General features: G+C 41.1%; 1 long non-coding RNA gene across 1 annotated transcript; it reads right to left on the bottom strand.

The window, feature by feature from the left end:
• Positions 1 to 305: 305 nt before the first annotated feature.
• On the bottom strand, positions 306 to 4909 carry LOC139553121 (uncharacterized). Its single transcript, XR_011670600.1, has 2 exons — positions 4820 to 4909; positions 306 to 1947 (listed from the first exon to the last, which is right to left on the bottom strand). It is a non-coding gene; the product is annotated as an uncharacterized lncRNA (long non-coding RNA).
• Positions 4910 to 5614: the final 705 nt, after the last annotated feature.

Here is a 5614-nt window from a genome sequence, read left to right as displayed (position 1 = left end):
CACACACACACACACACACACACACACACACACACACACACACACACACACACACACACACACACACACACACACACACACACACACACACACACACACACACACACACACACACACACACACACACACACACACACACACACACACACACACACACACACACACGGGAGATATGGCACACAAAGCTCTCTGACCCTTGGGATAAAGCAGAGGATGAATTTAAATGGATCAATAAAGTAGAGTTCTTCTACTTCTGATACAGAGAACATGTCAGAAAATGGACGGCTATTTACTGTACATCAGTATCATCTTGGTACTCTCCCACCGTTTTGGAAGCTATACAAATGTATTTATTAATGTCTACATTCATTTTTGCCACATTTATTATATTACAGACACCTTAATGCATACTTTAAAAGTATATTATGTCAGCTTAACATAAACATATACACTTTTTAAATATATAGAAACATTTTCCTTAAAGTACTGTCCCCACTACAGCAAAAAAATACTTAAATAAATGTAATTTTTTTCCTTGAAACATTTCCATTTTTTTACAATCACTTTTGGCACTAATTTCGGGGACCTTGATGTCATTTTTCAAAACTCTAGACACAAAACTCACAACCAATGATCAAAATGCACATTTTTCAAAACTTTAACACTTTTTCCAATTGCTTGGATACAATACACATAAAGCTAAGATCATTTGTTCATTGAACTAAAATCACCTGTTCAAAATGACACAACTTAACATCAAAGTATTACCATTTCAAAATGCAATTCACACATTACATCTGAGATGACTGTCTATTCATGTCATTACAATGATCTAACTATCAATTGATACAACTGCTCAAAATGATAAGTAACTGTTGCATTACGCTTAATGCATAGTTTTATGGAAACTGACAAACAAAATTCTATGTTTAGATCATGAAAGTTTCAGGATAACGAGATCCTTTGACACCAATTACCGTGGAATATGAACCAATTGGACTACATTATCTATGGCTGTAATATTTCATCATCATTCTTTATCAGACACTGTTTCTATGGTCCCATGTACCACTTTTCCAGACCATGTTTTCAGATTTGACATTACTGTACACTCACCGGCCACTTTATTAGGTACACCTATCTAGTACTGGGTAGGACCCCCTTTTGCCTCCACAACAGCCTGAATTATTCATGGTGTTGTACGTTAAGAGATGCCATTCTGCACACCACTGTTTAAACAGCTGTTATTTGAGCATTTGTGGCCTTTCTGTTAGCTTGAATGATTCTGGACATTCTCCTCTGACCTCTCTCATTAACAAGGTGTTTTGGCCCACAGAAATGCCGCTCACTGAATGTGTTTTGGTTATCGCACCATTCTCTGTAAACTCTAGAGACTGTAGTGCGTAAAATTCCCAGGAAGGCAGCTGTTTCTGAGATGCTGGAATCCCCATGTGTGGCATCAATCAATCAATCAATCAAGTTTATTTTATATAGCCCTTCGTACATCAGCTAATATCTCGAAGTGCTGTACAGAAACCCAGCCTAAAACCCCAAACAGCAAGCAATGCAGGTGTAGAAGCACGGTGGCTAGGAAAAACTCCCTAGAAAGGCCAAAACCTAGGAAGAAACCTAGAGAGGAACCAGGCTATGAGGGGTGGCCAGTCCTCTTCTGGCTGTGCCGGGTGGAGATTATAACAGAACATGGCCAAGATGTTCAAAATGTTCATAAATGACAAGCATGGTCAAATAATAATCAGGAATAAATGTCAGTTGGCTTTTCATAGCCGATAATTAAGAGTTGAAAACAGCAGGTCTGGGACAGGTAGGGGTTCCATAACCGCAGGCAGAACAGTTGAAACTGGGACAGCAGCAAGGCCAGGTGGACCGGGGACAGCAAGGAGTCATCATGCCGGTAGTCCTGACGTATGGTCCTAGGGCTCAGTTCCTCTGAGAGAGAGAAAGAAAGAGAGAAGGAGAGAATTAGAGAGAGCCAAGATGTTCAAAATGTTCATAAATGACAAGCATGGTTCAAATAATAATCAGGAATAAATGTCAGTTGGCTTTTCATAGCCGATCATTAAGAGTTGAAAACAGCAGGTCTGGGACAGGTAGGGGTTCCATAACCGCAGGCAGAACAGTTGAAACTGGGACAGCAGCAAGGCCAGGTGGACTGGGGACAGCAAGCAGTCATCATGCCCAGTAGTCCTGACGATCAACAATCATACCACAGTCAAAGTTGCTTAGATTACGCATCTTGTCCGTTCTAATGTTAGGTTGAACAACATCTAAAGCTCTCTACTCTATATACTCTATATATTGAGTTGCAGGTAGTCACATGATTCGCTGTTCGAATGTAACCGTCCTTGATGAGCTAAATCAGGTCTGTAGAGCTGATGGCATGACCTATGTCATTGTGTGGGATAATGTCAGGTTCCACCATGCTCAAATGGTGCAAGCATGGTTTCAGGCCCATCCACAATTTACCACCCTGTACTTACCCCCATACTCTCCTTTCCTAAAACCTGATTGAGGAATTTTTCTCCACATTGAGGTGGAAGGTATATGATAGGCGCCCTCACGAACAAGCCGCCCTTCTCCAGGCCATGGATGACGCATGCAATGACATCACGGCAGACCAGTGTCAGGCCTGGATTCGCCATGCCCGAAGATTCTTCCCAAGTTGTTTGGCTAATAAAAACATCCATTGTGATGTGGATGAGAACCTATGGCCAAATCCACAAGACAGGGTTGATGGAAATATAGAAGTACAGTAATCAAACCTTTGTTTTGGTTTTTACAGTAAGCCAGGTGAGGAACACTGCAGTTGATGTTTTACTGTAGTTTTTTTCTTTTTTTGTAGCTAATTATTTTTGCTTTGATTCAAAGAAATTTTATTGTATTTCATCAATACATTTCATATTTTGTTCAATGATTCCACTGTGTCTGTAGTATTCTCTCTACTAGTCCTTTTACAGTGATGTATTTACGTGTAGTAGCATAATGAAACGTGTCACATATTTTGTACCACAATATTTAATGATTGTACGAACAACTACACAGTGAAGCTATCGGTATCTTGTGTGTGGGTGATATAAATGAATGTTCCTATGGTATGTCATGATAAATTAGTTATTTGAACCAATGATTCTGCAAGTGCAAGGTTTCTTTAAAGATATGAATGCACAATGCAATGTTTTGAACATTGGACAGCCTGTGTTACAAGTGATGACCGTTTTGAGTTTTGTGTCTAGAGTTTTGAAAAATGACCACAAGGTTGTGAAATTAGTGCCAAAGTGATTGTAAAAAACTGTAATTGAAATACTGTTCCATTCATTCCTATGGAGGTCTGCTCCTACTGGGGACTGCTCTTACTGGGGAGAGCCTATATGGATGACTAGTGGCCTCAAAGCCTCTCAATGGCCAATACATAGCATCAGCAATGCAGGGATTATATACATCTAACCCATCCAACATAACCATAGCTCTCATACCAGACTGTTGAATGAGTTCAAGTGTATTTGTTGTCAAGGCATATCCAAGACATTTTATCATGACATAACCAAACATAACCATAACCAAACCAAATCTTAAAACATCAGGACAGAGCCACGACATCAACTTCCAAGTTAAAACAGCTTCAATCAGCCTAGGCAACCAACAGGGTGATTTTGGATGCCCTGGTCACTCCAAGAACAGTCTAAGAGTGGGAGTTGAGTTAGTGGTGTGAGAGCAGTAGAATGAGGTGTAAAGTTCATCATATCAGAGATAGACAGAACCACCGTGGATCTAATCTGGTCTTCCTGCTGCTTGTCCTGTTTTATCTATCGTCTGCTGCATTCAGATAAATCACCCTGCATGCCTGCCTACCTACCTGCTCCTGGGGTTAGTTAACACATGCTAATCTGTCACACACACACACACACACACACACACACACACACACACACACACACACACACACACACACACACACACACACACACACACACACACACACACACAACAACATACACAGAAACAACCACACACGAGCACAAGCACACGGACACCCATACACACACCAGCACAGGAGGGAAGAGGAAGTGAGACTAAAGGTGGAAGGTAAGAGCAAAGAAAGAGAGAGAAAATGGAAAAATGAAAATCAACATATTCATCATAATCTTATCCTTAGTCAACGGGACAAGAGCACATGCCGATTCATTAGACAGCCAGGTAGGTGTGTGCGTGTGTGTGCGTGTGTGTGCGTGTGTGTGCGTGTGTGTGCGTGTGTGTGCGTGTGTGTGCGTGTTGGTGCGTGTGTGTGCGTGTGTGTGCGTGTGTGTGTGTGTGTGTGTGTGTGTGTGTGTGTGTGTGTGTGTGTGTGTGTGTGTGTGTGTGTGTGTGTGTGCGCAAGCAATTGTTTTTGAGCAAGTGTGTCTAAGTGTGTGTGCGTGAAAGTTTTTTCTATCTGTCTATGTGTGTGTGTGTGTGTGTGTGTGTGTGTGTGTGTGTGTGTGTGTGTGTGTGTGTGTGTGTGTGTGTGTGTGTGTGTGTGTGTGTGTGTGTGTGTGTGTGTGTGTGTGTGTGTGTGTGTGTGTGTGTGTGTGTGTGTGTCTGTGTGTGTAGGCTCTCTCTGACGCCACCTCATTGGTAAGCAGGAGAAGTAGGCATAAAGCAGGACATTCATCACGCGCCAGACGAATGACAGAGGATTACTAGTTAGACAGTGTAATAAGCACCATCTAATTTCCTCTTTAGAATCAATTCATGTTTCCCAGCTCAAGATCATCATCATGGGGAAAAAGCTTCCCTGCTGAGAAATTAAGCAGTCAAAAAATACCTTTAAGAGGTTGAAGTAGAGGCAGACTGGATATAAGGTAATGGCACGGTGGTGTCTGATGAAACTGAGCGGTATCTTCACCTCTTCTGGCTGTCTGGGAGGAAATAAGACTGTTTAGTTTCCCTCCTGGACTATCAGAGAACACAATCTGACCTGAGTTGTCCTCAAACGGCCAGAGAGGTGGCCAAGTACGAACGATGTATCAATATGATAACTGCATGCTGTTAGTGCAGTGGTGCAGTGCAGTACAGTAGAGTTATGCATGTGTGTGTGAGTTCTCTAATCTAGTCAAAGCGCTCTGTCTCCTCCGTGCTGTGTGTTAGTGTGTGTTAATCAGTAGTGGGGTGCTAGCTTTTCACCTCTAAAGTTAAAGATTGAGATACATGACTTTAGAGAGAGAGAGAGAAAATAAACCATTATCAAATTAAATCACATTTTATTTGTCACATACACGTGTTTAGCAGATGTTATTGCGAGTGTAGTGAAATGCTTGTGTTTCTAGCTCCAACAGTGCAGTAATATCTAACAAGTAATGTCTAACAATTTCACAACAATACAAACAATACAATACACACAATAGGCACAAAAAAAGGAATGGAATGAAGAATATATAAATATTTGTACAAGCAATGTCAGAGCGGCATAGACTAAGATACAGTGGAATAGAATAGAATACAGTATATACATATGAGATGAGTAATGCAAAATATATAAACATTATTAAAGTGACTGGTGTTTCATTATTAAAGTGGCCAGCGATTTCAAGTCTATGTATAAAGGGCAGGAGCCTCTAAT

This window comes from Salvelinus alpinus, chromosome 25 (genome assembly GCF_045679555.1).
Source record: "Salvelinus alpinus chromosome 25, SLU_Salpinus.1, whole genome shotgun sequence".
Taxonomy (NCBI): Eukaryota; Metazoa; Chordata; class Actinopteri; order Salmoniformes; family Salmonidae; genus Salvelinus; species Salvelinus alpinus.
The sequence above is the reverse complement of the archived record's forward strand: the minus strand, read 5'-3'. Positions and strand labels throughout refer to the sequence as shown.